General features: G+C 38.7%; 1 long non-coding RNA gene across 1 annotated transcript in view; it reads left to right on the forward strand.

The window, feature by feature from the left end:
* Positions 1 to 19,566, forward strand: part of LOC111183756 (uncharacterized) — a 107,381-nt gene that overhangs the window by 68,911 nt on the left and 18,904 nt on the right. The gene's annotated exons all lie outside the window — the stretch shown is intronic.

Raw genomic sequence — 19,566 nt, forward strand, 5'->3', positions numbered from 1 at the left:
TATTCTGTTATTGATTCCTTCTAGTGTATTTTTCATTTCAGTTTTTGTGTTGTTCCTGTTTGTTTGTTCTTTAGTTCTTCTAGATCTTTGTTAAACATTTCTTGTATTTTCTCAATCCGTGCCTCCCTTCTATTTCCAAGATTCTGGATCATATTTACTATCATTACTCTGAATTCTTTTTCAGGTAGATTGCCTATTTCCTCTTCACTTATTTGTTCTTGTAGGTTTTTACCTTGCTCCTTCATCTGTGACATATTTTTTGCTGTCTCTTTCTTTTTGTTTTTTTGAGTGGGATTGTGTTCCTGTCTTACTGGTTGTTTGGTCTGAGGCTTCCAACATTGTAGTTTGTAGGCTGTGGGGTAGAGCTGGGTCTTGGTGCTGAGAAGAGGACCTCCATGAGACCTCACTTTGATGAATATTCCCTGGATTCTGCATTTCTCTGTTAGTCCAGTGGTTCGGACTTGGAGCTCCCACCGCAGGAGCTTCAGCCTGACCCCCGGCTCGTGAACCAAGATCCTGCAAGCTGTGTGGGGTGGTTTCTGCCTCTGGGTATACAGTTGACACTTGGTATTCATGGGGATTGTTTCCAGGGATCCCGAGAATACCAAAATCCTAGGATGCTCAAGTTCCTTAATCTGGCTTCCAAATCTGTGGGTTCCACAGCCTCAGATTCCTTGTAGTTGATTTTAGTCTCATAGCATTGTGATAGAAGAAGATGCTTGCTTGATATTATTTCAATTTTCCTAAATTTACCAAGTCTTCTTTTGTGGCCCAGCATGTGATCTATCCTGGAGAATGTTCTTTGTGCACTTGAAAAGAATGTGTATTCTTCAGTTTTCGGATGGAATGATCTATATATATCAGTTAAGAAGTCCATATGGACTAATGTGTCCTTTAAGGCCTGTGTTTCCTTATTGATTTTCTGTCTGGATGATCTATCCATTAATGTAAGTGGGGTGTCACAGTCCCCTACTATTATTGTGTTACTGTTGATTATTCCCTTTACGTCCATTAATTTTTGCTTTATGTATTTAGGTGCTCCTATGTTGGGGTGCATATATATTTACAATTGTTATAGCTTCTTCTAGTTTTATAACATAGTGTTTGGAAAAGTTACACTGTATGATTTCAGTCCTCTTAAATTTGCTAAGTTTTTTCTTTTTGTGGCCCAACATATGATCCATCCTGGAGAAGGTTCTATGTGCACTTGAGAAAAATGTGTATTCTGCTGCTATTGGGTGGAATGTTATATATATATATATATATATATATCCATTAAGTCCATTTGGTATAAATTATAATAAGTTCAATGTTTCTTTTTGTTTCTGCCAGAATGTTCTATCCATTGTTGAAAGTGAGGTATTGAAATTTCCTATTATTATTGTGCTGTCATTTTTTCCCTTCAGATCTTTTAGTATTTGCTTAATATATTTTGGTGCTCCAATGTTGGATGCATATATATTTACAATAGTTTTATCGTCTTAATGAATTGACCCCTTTGTTGTTATATAATGACCTTCTTTGACTCTTGTTAGTTTTTGACTTAAAATCTATTTTTTCAAATGTAAATATAGCTACTGTTCTCTTTTATATTTCATTTCCATGGAATATCTTTTTCTATCCCTTTATTTTGAGTTTCTATATGCCTTTAGAACTGAAGTAAGTCTCTTCTAGGCAGCATATAGTTGGGTCTTTTTTTTTAGTCCACTCAACTACTCCAATCTTTTGATAGGAGAATTTAGTACATTTTTACATTTAAAGCAAGTATTGTTAGGTAGGTATGTACTAATTCCATCTTTTGTTGTTCTTGGCTGTTTTATACTTCCTTTGTTCTTTTCCTCCTCTATTGCTGTCTTCCTTTGTGAACTGATGCAATTCTGTATTGGTATGCTTTGCTTCACTTCTCTTTATATTTTGGGTATCTACTGTAGGTTTTTGCTTTGTTGTTATCATGATGCTTGTATAAAACATATCATTAATATAACAGCTTAGTTAAGTTGATAACCTAACTTTGATTGCATACAAAATTAGATCTATCCATTAATACTTTGGTAGCAATTTTCCCCATTCCATTTTAATCCAGCATTCTTAGGAAACATGGTTCATTCTGGAAACTAAACATATCATATCCTTAGAATGACATTTAATCATAACTTTCACACTCAGAACCCTACCTGGTCATATTTAATGTCATACATCTTTAAAACAGGAGGTTTAAAAATAATTTTCTGGGCACATGAATGGAAAATTTTTATCTCAATTAAATAATGTTAATTGTCCATTTGAGAAGGGTGACTAGTCAGGAAGCAAATTATATCTGAGTATGCTTAGACCATTATTTTTATTTTCTTTAACCATAATTAGTTTGCCCAAATAACAGAACCTCGAGATCACAACTTCCTATAAGGGATAAGATTTAAAACACAGATATTTAAAAGAAAGTTGTCCAAAGTTAAAAAGAAAAAACGCTAACATCAAATAAATCTCCTTGGCTACTTTTAAAAAGTAGGTTAGTAGAGAAATAGTTTGTTCTCAACTTGACTATTTCCATTACTTAGTCCCACATAAAAAGTATCTGGAACCTATTTAATTACTATTGTATTGTAGTTCCTGCATTTTTAAATATCCTATGGATACTGTCTGCTCAGGGACAGTTAAAAAATTGTTCTGCTCTCACCCCTCCAACATCTTCAGCCTGGGCAGTGATCCCATTTCTTCCAGGCATGAAGAACTGCCAGTCAAGGAAGTCTCCAGGGTCCTTATGCTTCTGCCATTCCCAATGATCCCATGTGTCTCAGACACCAGCTTCTTCAGTTTCAGTCTCATTTTTCCTTGTCAGCCAGACTATTGATCGAGTGGTTCCCATATACCGTGCATGCTGGAAAGTCTCACATGTCACTTTCACATTGAATAGAACTTACAGAGCAACTAAGGAGCTCAAAGTCACGGATTTTTGAATTTTAATTTCTTTGCAGTCCATTGAGTTAAAATGGACATGTTTACTGAAACAATTCTTCCTGCATTTCCAGATACAATATTTTGCAGCCCGAAGCCAGGGATGGTCCTCTGCTACCCTAGCATTGTGGATTCATCTTCTATTTCAATTTGTCTATAATCTCCTAAATCAATTTAGTCACTAAAGTCTGGAGTCCTTTCATTAATCTAATTTTAGACACTTAATCTGTGTGGCTATCACAATAGGATTGTGATGTGATTGACTGAAAGATGCCAAAAGACATAGTAAAAGAAGGTTAAGTTTCTTTAAGGACAGCTTATTGAAACTTATGGAGATGGTTTCACAAGACAGGAAAAAACATAACATACCCCAAGGCAGAGGTATGGTTTCAGAAAAACCTTGAAACTTATGGAGATGGTTTCACAAGACAGGAAAAAACATAACATACCCCAAGGCAAAGGTATGGTTTCAGAAAAACCTTTAAAACAAACCTGGAAGGATGAGTATGAGTTAGTGTTGTGTTAGTGAGAATAAGGGTTCCTAAAACTTAACTGAGTACATGTATCAAAGAGCCCTTTCAGGGACACAGGTTGGATGGAGAGCAAGTGATAAGTTTAACATGTTCAAAACTGAAGTTAAGTGTTTTCTTACACCAATTGGAAACTGCTAGAACTGCTGCATCACTGTCATTCCTGGTCACTGTTCTCTGTTGGGGCCAGTGTTTTCTGAACTCACTGTTGTTTCTTTTTCTTGATTTATTCCTTAATTTGGGGAAGACTCTTAAGAAGACATGATGAATAGAAGGTAAATAATATGAAAATGTCTTTATTCTACCCTCGCATTTAATAAATTGAGGCAGGGATATATTCATATGTTATTGTTATCTGAACTCTACCCAAATTGAATAAAAGCATAGAGTTAGATAAAGTTTTATATGAACTCATCTATTTTCCAAAAGTTATAAGCCATATAAATTTAGATACCAATAGATACTTATTATTCTAGAGTGGATATTATTGTCCCTCAGTGCACTGAGGCAATTGCTCCACTGCCTTCTTGTTTCTGACGCTGGATTTGTGGCAGCTGATGCCATCCAGATTCCCAGGCATTTGTGTAGCCTGTTTATTCTCTCTGGAACTGTATTATTTGTTTATTGCTAATTCTCTCAGTAGACAAATGCTGAAATCACAATTAACAAAACAAATGCTTATTTCTTGCTTACATAAAATCTGATATAGTTCATTAGGAGTTCTCCATCTGGTGACCCAGGAATTCAGGCTCTTTCCATATTGTAATGCCACCATCTCAACATGTGTCTTTCAAGTTCACTTTGACAGAGGAAGAAAAACTTGGGAGGAAAGACTCTAGTTTTTGTTTGTTTTTGCGGTACACGGGCCTCTCACAGTTGTGGACTCTCCCGTTGCAGAGCACAGGCTCTGGACATGCAGGCTCAGCGGCCATGGCGCACGGGCCCAGCCGCTCCGCAGCATGTGGGATCTTCCCAGACTGGGGCACGAACCTGTGTCCCCTGCATCAGCAGGTGGACCCCCAACCACTGTGCCACCAGGGAATCCCAAGACTCTAGTTTTTAACTGCTTTGGCTCAGAAGTGCCATGTCACTTCTGCTCACGGTACTTGCCAAAAAACATCCATGATTCTAACCCAGGGTTTCTAAACTTTGGCCATATTGACATTTGGACTAGATTTTACTTTGCTGTTAACATTGCCAGGGTCTCCTGGGAGGCAAAATCAGTCCTGGTTAAAACCACTACTCATCTAACTGCAAGAAAGTCTTCTGGAAAAAAAAAAGAAACACATGAAATGTTTTAGGATTGCTAACAGTTTTCTTCACAGGAAGTTTTAAGCTTCCTTTTTCCTTAGCTTTTCAATTTTCACAAAGTGTGTGGTAGACATTTCCAAAATGGCCCCCAGTAGTCCGCACCTCCTAGTACTCATGCCCTGTGTATTTCTCTATTCTTGAGTATGTGCTGGCCCAGTGACTTGCTTCTAACCAACAGAATATGACAAAGGTAATGGGATATCACTTCCGTGATTAGATGTGACTTCTGCCTTGTTGGCAAACTCTCTTTTGCCTTTTTGGCATTTATGCTTTGACAAATCATGTTGCCATATTGGAGAAGTCTACAAGGCAAGTGACTAAGGATGCTCTATGTCCAAAAGCCTGCAAGTTGTTGAGATTATAGTCTAATAACCCACAAGGAATTAAATCCTGTCTAATTTGTGAGTAATTTTGGAAGCAGAGTCTTCCCTGGTTTGCCTTCACATGAGACACTAGTCTTGGCTAACACTTTGATTGCAGCCTTGTGAGAGACTCTGAAGCAGTGAGCCCAGCTAAGTTATGTCTGGATTCCAGACTCAATGAAACTATGAGATAATAAATATATGGGTTTTTTTTCTAGTTGCTATATTTTTTAGTCACTTATTACAGTGCAATGGATAACTAATACAAAATGCCTTATGGTAGATGTTTTCAAATTTATTTTTTAGCACTACTTGGGCCCCTTAAATGTATAAATGTGTGTTTAATTCTTCAAATTAAACTCCCCCTTTGTCTTCTTTTTATCCCCTTCATGCTCAGAATTCCCTATATTCAAATGTTAGACCTCCAGAACTGTGTCTCTAATTTTATCTTCTTGTTCCCATTTTTCTTCTCTTTGCTTTATTATACTTACCATAGATCCCTTAAACTTTAACTTCAAAACCTTCTTTTGAGTTTTTAGCTTCCATTATTATGTTTTTAATTTCTGAGAACTCTTTCTCATATTATTCTCTTCTATAGCTTCCCTTTTTCACAGATGAAAAAATTTTCATTTATTTCTCAAGATAATTATTATAGGTTTTTCTTTTTAACTTTTCTTCTAACCTTCTGCCCTGTTTCAGTATTCTTTGAATGACTTTACATTTTATTTATTTCAGTCCCTATTATATCGGAGTCTTTTTTCAAATATTTGGTTTATCTTATATCTCTATTCATATTTCAATAGCTTTATTGAAGTATAATTAGCAAATAATAAGCTGCATATGTTTAAAATAAATAATTTGATACACTATGACATATATATTATGCCCATGGAAATACCATTATTTTCAAGAAAATTAACATAACCATAATTTCCCAAATTTTCCTCATGCCCCTTTTCTCAGTTATCCATGATGAAAAGCAAAATAGTAAAATGGCAAAGGGAAGCTATGGGTGGATTGTTGGGGCTTATTGATTAATGGCCCTCATCATGGAGTGATTAGGTAGTGGTTATATTAATTATCTGTTACTGAATAACAAATTACCCATAAATAAGCAGCTTAAAACAACAAATATTCATCATTTCAGTTTTTCTAGGTCAGGAACTTGGGCCTGGCCTTTGGATCAGGGTCTCTCAAAAGGCTGATGATCAAGATGTTGGCAGAGGCTGCAAATATCTCAAAGCTCAAATGGTGGAGGATCCACTTTCAAGTTTATTCATGTGATGGTTGGTGAGCCTCATTCCTTGCTGCTGCTGGTTTCTTGCCACTCAAAACTCTTATTGGGACAACATGACAGATGATTTCCCTCAAAGTTAGTTATTGACTGAGAGTCTCTAAGACAGAAGCCACTGTCTTTTGTAGCCCAATCTTGGAAACGGCATCTCTTCACTTCTGTCATATTCTATTCTTTAGAAGTGAATCAAAAGTCCAGTCCATACTCAAAAAAAAAATTTAAAAAAGTAGGCACACTCATGGGCTCTAATGGTGGCTGCTGCATCTCCATATAGAGAGCTGGTTGCCACTGCGGCTGCCCAGAATTGTGGAAGTTGTGTCTGCCCCTCAACAGCCAGGTGGGAAGCCAAAGGTAAATTTTCAGATTCCAGGCACATGAATGTGATATCTTTGGAGGGCTACTATTCTGCCTATCAATCACACTGGGTGACTTTGGATTAAAGTCATTATAAGGAGAAATACCAAGAGGCAGGAGACAAGATTCACAGAAGGACTTGAGCTAACCTCCTCTCAGGAAAACACCAAAATCACAACTAACTTCTGAAGAACCATTGGCAAAAAAGACTTGAAACTACAAAAAAAGATATTCTACACCCAAAGAAAAGAAGCAGCAATGAGGTGGAGAATTCTGAGCTCCACATCAGGCTCCCCAGCCTGGTGATCTAGCATTGGGAAGAGGCACTGCCAGGACATTTGGCTTTGAAGACCAGCAGACCTTGAGTGCAGGAGCTCCACAGGACTGGGTGAAACAAAGACTCCACTCTTGGAGAGTGCACAAAATGTTTCACATACACTGGGACCCAGGGCAAAGCAGTGACTCTAAGGAGGCTGGGCTGAACTGACCTGAGGGTCTTGGAGGGTCTCCTGGGAATGCAGAAGTCAGCTGTGACTCACTGTGGAGGCAAGGATAATAGTGGCAGAAGCCCCAGGAAATATTCACCAGTGTAAGTTCTCCTGGAGGTCACCATTTTGGCACCAGGACCTGGCCCCAACCAAAAGCTCCAGTGCTGGGATGCCTCAGGCCAAACAACCAACATAGTGAAAACACAGCCCCACCCATCAGCATACAGGCTGCCTAAAGTCGTCCTGACCCCACAGCCACTTAAAAACACACCACTTGACACAGCCCTGCCCAACAGAGGAACAAGATGCTACTCCACCAACCAGAGGCAGGCACCAATCCTGCCCACCAGGAAGCCTGCACAAACCTCTGGAGCAACCTCATGTACCAGGGGGTAGACACCAGAAGCAAGAACTACAATCCTGCAGCCTGCAGAAAGGAGACCACAAACACAGAAAGTTAGACAAAGTGAGAAGGCAGAGAAATATGTTCCAGATGAGGAAAAAGATAAAACTCCAGAAGAACAACTAAGTGAAGTGGAGATAGGCAATCTACATGAAAAAGAATTCAGAGTAATGATACTAAAGATGATCCAAGATCTCAGAAAAAGAATGGAGGCAAAGACCAAGAGGTTACAAGAAATGTTTAACAAAGACCTAGAAGCTTTAAAGAACAAACAAACAGAGATGAACAATACAATAACAGAAATGAAAAATACACTAGAAGGAATCAATAGCAGAATAAATGAGGCAGAAGAACAAATAAGTTAGCTGGAAAATAGATTGATGGAAATCACTGCTGTGGGACAGAATAAAGAACAAAGAATGAGGACGGTCTCTGGGACAACATTAAACTCAACAACATTTGCATTATAGGGGTCCCAGAAATAGATGAGAGATAGAAAGAGCCTAAGAAAATATTTGAAGAGATAATAGATGAAAAAGTTCCCTAACATGGGAAAGGAAACACACATTCAAGCCCAGGACATGCAAGAGTTCCATACAGGATAAACCCAAGGAGGAACACACCGAGACACATATTAATCAAACTGACAAAAAGAAAAAATATTAAAAGCAACAATGGCACAGCAACAGGTAACATACAAGGGAATCGCCATAAGGTTATCAGCTGATTTCTCAGCAAAACTCTGCAGGCCAGAAAGGAGTGGCACAATATATTTCAAGTGAGGAATGGGAAAAAACTACAATCAAGAATACTCTTACCAGGCTTCCCTGGTGACGCAGTGGTTGAGAGTCCTCCTGCCAATGCAGGGGATACGGGTTCGTGCCCCGGTCCGGGAGGATCCCACATGCCGTGGAGCAGCTGGGCCCGTGAGCCATGGCCGCTGGGCCTGTGCGTCCAGAGCCTGTGCTCCGCAGTGGGAGAGGCCACAGCAGTGAGAGGCCCGTGTACTGCAAAAAAAAAAAAAGAATATTCTTACCAAGCAAGGCTCTCATTCACATTTGATGGAGAAATCAAAAGCTTTCCGGACAAGCAAAAGCTAAGAGAATTCAGCACCATCCAATACAATAAACACTAAAGGAACTTTACAATAAATGCTAAAGGAACTTGCCTAGGCAGAAGGGAAAAAGACACAACTAGAAACAAGAAAATTATGAATGGTAAAGGCAAACATAAAGTAAAGGTAGGAAGTCATCCACACACAAATATGATATCAAAACCTGCAATTGTGAGAAGAGGAGAATACAAATGCAGGATATTGGAAATGTATTGGAAATTAAGAGATGAGCAACTTAAAACATTATATATGTACACATGTGTACACACACACATATATATATATACACACACATACATACATATATATATATAACTGCTATATCAAAACCTTATGGGAACTGCAAATGAAAAATCTACAACAGGTACACTCACAAAAAAGAAAAAGCAATCCAAACACAACACTACAGTCATCAAAACATGAGAAGAGAAAAAAAGAGGAAGGGAAGAAAAAAGACCTGCAAAAAACAAATTCAAAACAATTAACAAAATGGCAAGAAGAACACAGATATTGATGATCACCTAAAATGTGAAGGGATTAAATGCTCCAACCAAACGACACTGGCTGCATGGATACAAAAACAAGTCCCCTATATATGCTATCTAGAAGACACCCACTTCAGATGTAGGGACACAAACAGATTGAAAGTGAGAGGATGCAAAATGTTATTCCATGAAAGTGGAAATCAAAAGAAAGCTGAAGTAGCAATACTCATATCAGACAAAACAGACTTTAAAATAAAGCACATTACAAGAGACAAAGAAGGACACTACATAATGATCAAGGGATCAATCTGAGAAGAAGATATAACATTTGTAAATATATATGCATCCAACATAGGAGCACCTCAAAATATAAGGCAAATGCTAACAGCCATAACAGAAGAAGTCAACAGTAAGACAATAACAGTGGGGGACTTTAATAACCCACTTACATCAATGAACAGATCATCCGGACAGAAAATCAATAAGGAAACACAGCCCTTAAATGACACATTAGACCAAATGGACTTATTTGAGATTTATAAAACATTCCATCTGAAAGCAGCAGAATACACTTTTTTCTCAGGTGTACATGGAACAGATCACAGGTGTACATGGAACATGTACATGTACATGTACACAGGTGTACATGGAACATGGACAGATCACACCTTGGGCCACAAAGCAAGCCTTGGTAGATTTAAGAAAACTGAAATGATATCAATCATCTTCTTCAACCACAACGCCATGAGATTAGAAATAAACTACAAGAAAAAGAGTTGTAAAAAACACAAACACGTGGAAGCTAAACAGTATGTTACTAAACAACCAATGGGTCACTGAAGAAATCAAAGAGGAAATCAGAAAATACCTAGTGACAAATGACACCAAAAACACAATGATCCAAAACCTATGGGATGCAGCAAAAACAGTTCTAAGAAGGAAGCTTATAGCAATACAATCTTACCTCATGAAACGAGAAAAATTTCAAATAAACAACCTAAACTTACACCTAAAGCAACTAGAGATGCAAGAACAAACAAAACCAAAGTTAGAAGGAAAGCAATCATAAAGGTCAGAGCAGAAGTAAATGAAATAGAGATAAAGAAAACAATAGATCAATGAAAATAAAAGTTGGTTCTTTGAAAAGATAAACAAAATTGATAAACCTTTAGCCAGACTCATCAAGAAAAAGGGAGGGAGAGGCCTCAAATCAATAAAATTAGAAATGAAAAAGGAAAAGTTACAATGGACACCACAGAAATAGAAAGGATTGTAAGACACTACTAAAAGCAACTATATGCCAATAAAAGGGATAACCTAGAGGAAATGGACAAATGGTACAAGCTTCCAAGACAGAATGAGGAAAAAATATAAAATATGAGCAGACCAATCACAAGTACTGAAGTTGCAACTGTGATTAAAAAATTTCCAACAAACAAAAGTCCAGGATCAGATGGCTTCACAGGTGAATTCTATCAAACATTTAGAGAAGAGTTAATCCCTATCCTTCTGAAACTATTCCAAAAATTTACATTGGAAGGAACAATCCCAAACTCATTCTATGAGGCCACCATCACCCTGATACCAAAACCAAAGACATCACAAAAGAGAAAATTACAGGCCAATGTCACCGATTAACATGGACACAAAAATCCTCAGCAAACCACAAGCAAACTGAGTCCAACAACACATTAAAAGGATCATACACCATGATCAAGTGGGATATATCTCAGGGATGTAAGGAGTTTTCAATAGCTGCATATAAATCAGCGTGATACACCACATTAACAAACTGAAGAATAAAAACCATATGATCATCTCAACAGATGCAGAAAAAGCTTTGAACAAAATTCAACACCCATTTATGATAAAAACTCTATAGAAAGTAGGCATAGAGGGAACCTACCTCAACATAATAAAGGCCATATATGACAAACCCACAACTAACATTATACTCAACAGTGAAAGATGAAGTATTTCCTCTAAGATCAGGAACAAGACAAGGATGTCCACTGTTGCACTTTCATTCAACAAATTTTGGAAGTCCTAGTCATGCCAATCACAGAAGAAAAAGAAATAATAGCAATCCAAATTGGAAAAGAAGTAAAACTGTTACTGTTTGCAGATTATATGATAATATACATAGAAAACAATAAAAAAGCTACCAGAAAACTACTATAGCTCATCAATGAAATCGGTAAAGTTGTAGGATACAAAATTAATACACAGAAATTTCTTGCATTCCTATACACATAATGAAATATCAGAAAGAGAAATTAAGGAAACAATCTCATTTGCTGTCTCACCAAAAAGAATAAAATACCTAGGAATAAACCTACCTAAGGAGGCAAAAGACCTGTGCTCTGAATACTAAAAGATGCTGATGAAAGAAGTCAAAGATGACAAAAACAGATGGAACGATATACCATGTTCTTGGATTAGAAGAATCAATATTGTTAAAATGTATATACTTCCCAAGGCAATCTACAGATTCAATGCAATCCCTATCAAATTACCAATGGCATTTTTCATAGAACTAGAATAAAATAATTTTAAATTTCTATGCAAACACAAAAGACCCTGAATAGCCGAAGTAATCCTGAGAAAGTAAAACAGAGCAGGAAGAATCAGGCTCCCTGACTTCAGACTATAATACAAAGCTACAGTAATCAAGACAATATGGTACTGGCACAAAAAATATATATATAGATCAATGGAACAGGAAAGAAAGCCCAGAAAAAAGGTCACACACCTATGGTCAATTAATCTACAACAAAGGAGGCCAGAATATACAATGGAGAAAAGACAGTCTCTTCAATAAATGCTGCTGGGAAAATTGGACAGCTACATGTTAAATTGGACAGCTGTATTAAAACATTCTCTAACACTATACAAAAAAGTAAAATAAAAATGGATTAAAGACCTAAATGTAAGGCCAGATACCATAAAACTGCAGAACACACTTTGATGTAAATCACAGCAACATATTTTTGAATCCATGTTGTAGAGTAATGAAAATAAAAACAAAAATAAACAAATGGACCTAATTAGACTTAAAAGCTTTTGTACCACAAAGGAAACTATAAAAATGAAAAGACAACGCACAGAATTGGAGAAAATATTTGCAAATGAAGCAACCGACAAGGGATTAATCTCCAATATATACAAACAGCTCATGCAGCTCTGTATCAAAACAAACAACCAAAAAAACAACCCAATCAAAAAATGGGCAGAAGATCTACACAGACATTTCTTCAAAGAAGATATACAGATGGCCAAGAGGCACATGAAAAGATGCTCAACATCACTAATTATTAGAGAAATGCAAATCAAAACTACAATGAGGTATCACATTACCCTGGTCAGAATGGCCACCATGAAAATGTCTACAAACAATAAATGCTGGAGAGGGTGTGGAGAAAAGGATCCCTCCTACACTGTTGGTGGGAATGTAAATTGATACTATGGAGAATAGTATGGAGGTTCCTTAAAGAACTAAAAATAGAACTACCATGTGATCGAGCAATCCTACTCCTGGGCATATATCTGGAGAAAACCAGAATTTGAAAAGATACATGCACCCCAATGTTCACTGCATCACTACTTAGAATAGCCAAGACATGGAAGCCACCTAAATGTGCATCAACAGATGAGTGGATAAAGAAGATGTGGTATACACACACACACACACACACACACACACACACACACACTGGAATATTACTTAGCCAAAAAATTAATGAAATAATGCCATTTGCAGCAACATGGTTGGACCTAGAGATTATCATACTAAGTGAAGTAAGTCAGAAAAGGACAAATATCCTATGATGTCACTTATATGTGGAATCTACAAATGATACATATCAACTTATTTACAAAAGAGAAACAAAGACTTAAAAAACAAACTTATGGTTACAAAAAGGGAAATTTGGTAGGGAGGGATAAATTAGGAGGTTGGGATTAACATATATAATTTACTATATATAAAATAGTCAACAAGGACCTACTGTATAGCTAATGTATAGTTCAGGGAATTCTACTCAGTACTCTGTAGTAACCTAGATGGGAAAAGAATCTGAAAAAGAATGGATATGTGTATATGTATAACTGAATCACTTTGCTGTACACCTGAAACTAACACAACATTGTAAATCAACTACAAAATAAAATAAAAACTAAATTAAAAACAAAAAAGGGAGTATGCAAGGGTGTAAATATCAAGAAGCAGGGATAATTGGAGGCCTTTTTAGGGGTTGCCTAGCACAGAAATGAAGCCATTTTCTTGGGGACCCCCCAAATATCAGTATCTATAGGCCTTTTCTTTAATACTAGACAGGGACATTGTCCAATCTCCTACCTGAGGTGTGTCACTCTGGCTCCCAGGGAGAGGAAGGAAACAGGGAAAGTGGAAACAACAGAGATGGAAAATAGGGGTTCCGAATTTGACTGTTCTATATGAAGACATTACCTTCATTCATTATAACACCCTTACAGTCTTTGAAGGCTTTTAAGCAGTGAAATAGTACGATCAAAATTCTGTTTCAAAAGCATTACTCTGACAGTTGTGCAGATTGAACAAGAAATACTTAATGATGTGGGACCATTTCAAGAGGTATTGAAACAGAACAGTGGCAGAGAATATGAACGATTGGAAGAGTTGTCTTACCAGAGGAGCAACTGATTGCCATAGCAACTATACAGATCTAGGGTGGGCTAAGGAGAAATATAAGATGTCATATTTTTTCCTGTCTTTTCTGCTCCTGAATGACTCAACTGTTTCTGGTTAGAGAACATAATAATATAGGACTTTAGGCTTGAGGCTAAACTACTGAGAATGCCTAAATATTAAGATTCCACCAGTGTTTTTCCAGTAGTTCTCAAATATGATTTCTTAACATGCTGGCATGTTTCCATAACTGTGAGGTATATTACAAGAAATTTGTTATTAATAGTAGCTAAGGACCAAATTCTGGAAATTAGTCATATTTTTAAAATACACTAATGCTAGGTTTGCAGTATCCATATAATAACACTCCCACTCATATCCATTATAATATGTTCTTGATTGGGATTTGATCAGGGGAGCATGCTGAAAAGTGGAGCATAACCCAGAATCTATATTTACTATGAGGCAATCTTTAGTGACACAGAAGTCACTGGAACTGGATTTCAAAATGGAATTGAGGACCCACCAGTACTCTTCAAACAGAAATGGGGAAAATGCTCTCATGAAAGTAGACAGTCCTCATTCTATAATGATTTGCTCCCAAGGTCTTTACCAGCCATCAATACAAGTACTGATTTTTGCAGCACTTAGAGAGTCACTTTCCCCCTCCCCTCATCAGCTCTTCCATACACACAGTTAGCTCCTGTAGGTCCTAAAAAGTAATTTAAAAATTGATGGGCAGGATTATATTGTATTCTACAAAGGTTACTCACCACAAATAAAATTCTGTTGGGGGAAGGGGGAGAAGAATCTTGCAGATTTAGGAAGGGCCCTGTTTCCCAAACAGACTGAGGATAATAGCACTGTTTAGAGATCTGAGATCCAGGTAGAATGGATAGGAAAATAATTTCCTCACATTCCAGTGTAGCCACATTAGATCAAAGCCTATTGGAGACTGGGAACCATGCTAGGCACTCTGGTTATCAGTGTGCCACCAAGCTATAGATCTTAGTAAGGGCTTCCACTTGCATGCAAATGTATAAAGAGGGACACAAGGACAATCCTTAAATCTTGTCTGCTGGGAAACACCAGTCGTATACAGAACTCTCTTTAATACATGGCAAGTAGAAGAGAACTTCCAAAAGAATCTCTAAACTACTGAAAGGCAAGAAGAATGATAGATCATCCCATATATCCAGAAGAAAATAGACTTAAATTATTTCCTGCAGGAATCTGAAAGAAGATACAGAAAACTACTTGGCACTCAATAGGATGTAAGATCTAATATCTATAAAATAGGAGCTGAAAATCATAAGGAAAGTCAGAAAAAAATGTGAGATGAGGAAGAATGGTATGAAAATATAAAGTGCCATTGTAAGAGATCAATACATGGTAAAAGCAGTTTAAAAAAATGGAATAGGGCTTCCCTGGTGGCGCAGTGGTTGAGAGTCCGCCTGCTGATGCAGGGGATATGGGTTCGTGCCCCGGTCCGGGAAGATCCCACAGGCCGCGGAGCGGCTAGGCCCGTGAGCCATGGCTGCTGAGCCTGCGCGTCTGGAACCTGTGCTCCGCAACGGGAGAGGCCACAACAGTGAGAGGCCCATGTACGGCAAAAAAAAAAAAAAAAAAAAAATGGAATAGACATTATAAAAAATGAATCACTGTTATGTAATTAATCAGCTAACTGGTTATTATCAATTCAAAAAGGTTTCCAAAGCTAAGAGAAAAATAAAGGAAGAGATAACTAAAAAGGAATAAATAAAATGTTATTCAACCCAAGAATTATTAATTTTTTAAAAAACCCAGAAAAATCAAAACTATTATAGAGCTGATAAATGTACCTGTACTAAAATGACTTTATATAGTAGTTTTTTAAAAAAGAAAATGAATAGAGACTCAAAAAAATAAGCTACAGGGATAAAAGCAAAATTCTACAAATATTGAGACAAAAACAAGTAAACGTAAATAAAGCCAGCCTTAAGATTTCTCCCCTACAATGTAAAAATGACAAAAATTAATTTTGCTCCCAAGAATTTTTAGATTTTTAAGAATAAATTCCTCCTTTATATGTTCTATACTTTATACTTTCTATAAAGTACTTAAATTAATAGATTAATAATGGAGGTAAATCGAAGTTTGGTAGTGCATTTAACCAAAAGAGAGAACAAGAATGAGTAATAGCAGCTCAATATCAAAAAACAACCCAATCAAAAAATGGGCAGAGATGGGCTTCCCTGGTGGCGCAGTGGTTGAGAGTCCACCTGCCGATGCAGGGGACATGGGTTTGTACCCTGGTCTAGGAAGATCCCACATGCTGCACAGCGGCTGGGCCCATGAGCCATGGCCGCTGAGCCTGCGCGTCAGGAGCCTGTGCTCCGCAACAGGAGAGGCCACAACAGTGAGAGGCCCGTGTACCACAAAAAAAAAAAAAAAAGGGCAGAGGACCTAAACAGACATTTCTCCAAAGAAGACATACAGATGGCCAAGAGGCACATGAAAAGATGCTCAACATCACTAATTATTAGAGAAATGCAAATCAAAACTACAATGAGGTATCACCCCACACCAATCAGAATGGCCATCATTAAAAAATCTACAAACAATAAATGCTAGAGAGGGTGTGCAGAAAAGGGAACCCTCTTGCACTGTGGGTGGGAATGTAAATTGATACAGCCACTATGGAGAACAGTTGGAGGTTCTTTAAAAAACTAAAAATAGAACTACCATATGACCCAGAAATCCTACTCCTGGGCATATACCCAGAGAAAACCATAATTAAAAAAGACACATGCACTCCAATGTTCATTACAGCACTATTTACAATAGCTAGGACATGGAAGCAACATAAATTGTCCATCAACAGATGAATGGATAAAGAAGATGTGGTACATATATACAATGGAATATTACTCAGCCATAAAAAGGAACAAAATTGGGTCATTTGTAGAGATATGATGAACCTAGAGACTGTTATACAGACTGAAGTCAGAAAGAGAAAAACAAATATCGTATATTAATGTATATATGTGGGATCTAGAAAAATGGTACAGATGATATTATTTGGAAAGGAGAAATAGAGACACAGACATAGAGAACAAACGTATGGACACCAAGGGGGGAAAGAGGTGGGTAGGATGAATTGGAATATTGGAATTGACATATATACACTCTTGATACTATGTATAAAATAGATAGCTAATAAGAACCTACTGTATAGCTCAAGAAGCTCTACTCAATGCTCTGTGGTGACCTAAATGGGAAGGAAATCCAAAAAAAGAGGGGATATAAGTATACATATAGCTGATTCACTTTGCTGTACAGTAGAAACTAACACAACATTGTAAAACAACTATACTCCAATAGAAATTAATTTAAAAAAAAAAGAATGAGTAATAGTATTGAGAAGAAGCCATTAGACTCTAAACTCTTTGAGGAAAATGATCTGTTATGTAGTTCCAGAAACTAACATCTAGTCAAGGACTAGCAGTGAACATTGAATCAAATCAAACACAAATTTCAGTCTAAATAATTGTTTTAAAGTTTATTTAAAAGTTGGAGAGTTAACAGTTCAATATGGTGCAGGAGTAGGACATGGAGCTCACCTTCTCTCACAAAAACATTAAAAATACATCTAAAAGTGGAACAATTCACACAGAACTTCTACTGAATGCCGGCAGAAGACTTCTGAAAGGGCAAGAAAACCTCCACGTAACTGGGTAGGACAAAAGGAAAAAGAAAAAGAAAGGAATCAGGATGGGTCCCGTGCCCCAGGGAGGGAACGGTAAAGGAGGAAAGGCTCCCACACCCAAGGAAGCCCCCTCACCAGTGGGGAGATCAGCCTGGATGGAGGGGGAGCTTTGGAGCCTAGGAGGAGGGGGCAGCAACTGGTTTGTAGAAGGCAAAATGGAGAGTAACCTTCACAGAAGGTTGGCACTGCCCCCCTGTGCTCACCAGCCTGAGACGTTCCTCCACTGGTGCAAGTTCAGGCTGGGTGCTGAAGCTCAGGCTTCAGAGGTCAGACCTGGGGAGAAGACCGGGGTTGGCTGCATAGAGACAGGCTGAAGAGGTTGGATTCTGGCAACTGAGGGTGTACTCGGAAGAAGTCTAGGCCCACCAGAGAGGCAAGGTGCTATTATTGGGGGGCATGGGAAAAGAGGGGTGGGAGCATCATAAGAGCTAATTTCTGTGTGAGTGCTCTCATGCAACAGGACACTGCCTAAAGGAGCTGTGGGGGCAAACACAAGTCTCTGCAGCTGCTGCCACTGCTACAAGACTCATGAGCAGGCACCAAGCACTACCCGCACTGTCCCAGAGGTGTGCAGGCTGCAGCCACCCTAGGAGATCCGAGAGCAGGTGCTAAGCTCTGCCCCCACTATCCCAGGAGTGCACTGGCTGCAGTCACTGCTACAAGATCTGCAAGCAGGTGCCAAGCACTGCCCCTGCCATCCCAGGAGCACAGAAGGGCCGTCACACCTGCACACCCCATGTCAAGGGGATAATGGCCAGCACAAACTGAGGAAAGAGGCAGAAAGCATTCAAACTAAAAGCAGCCCCTGGATTCTGGACAAGATGGCAGAGGGACTTAAGCTCACCATCTCACATGAAAACACCAAAATCACAACTAACTGCTGAACAACCATTGAAAACAAAGACTGGAACCTAACAAAAAGATGGTATATTTAAAGACAAAGAAGAAACCACAATGAGACGGTAGGAGGGTTGCTTTTGCAACATAATCAAATCCCATATCCACTGGGTGGTTGATCCACAAACTGGAAAATAATTTTATCACAGAGTTTCTCCCACAAGAGTGAGAGTTTTGAACCCCATGTCAGGCTCCCCAGCCTGAGGTTCTAGCATTGGGAAGAGGACCCCTGCCCCCATTAGAGCATTTGGCTTTGAAGACCAGCAGGTCTTGAGTGCAGGAGCTCCACAGGACTGGGGAAAACAGAGACTCCACTCTTGGCGAGTGCACACAAGGTTTCACATATATTAGGACCCAGGGCAAATCAGCAACTCCATAGGAGCCGGGGCTGGACCTACCTGCGGCTCTTGGAGGGTCTGCTGGGAGGCAAGGCTTGGCTGTGGCTCATTGGAGGAGCAAGGACACTGGTGTAAGAGGCCCCAGGTAATATTGATCAGCATGAGCTCTCCTGGAGGTCACCATTTGGCACCAAGACCTGGCCCTACCCAATGCAGGCTCCAATGCTGAGATGCCTCAGGGCAAAGAATCAACAGGGTGGAAACACAGCCCCACCCATCAGCAGACAGGCTGCCTAAAGTCGTTCTGACCCCACAGCCACCTATAAAAACACCACTTGACATGGCCCTGCCACACAGAGGGACAAGATGCAACTCCACCAACCAGTGGGCAGGCACCAGTCCCTCCCACCAGGAAGCCAGCACTAGCCCCAAGACCAACCTTACCCACAAGGGGGCAAACACCAGAAGCAACAGGAGCTACAATCCTGCAGACTGTGGAAGGGAGACCACAAACACAGAAAGGTAGACAAAATGACAGCATAAAAATATGTTCCAGATGAAGGAAAAAGATAAAACCCCAGAAAAACAACTAAGTGAAGTGGAGATAGGCAACCTACCTGA

This window comes from Delphinapterus leucas, chromosome 3, assembly GCF_059928025.1.
Source record: "Delphinapterus leucas isolate spDelLeu-1000000601 "Yukka" chromosome 3, BTC_Dleu_Yukka2, whole genome shotgun sequence".
NCBI classification, from domain to species: domain Eukaryota; kingdom Metazoa; phylum Chordata; class Mammalia; order Artiodactyla; family Monodontidae; genus Delphinapterus; species Delphinapterus leucas.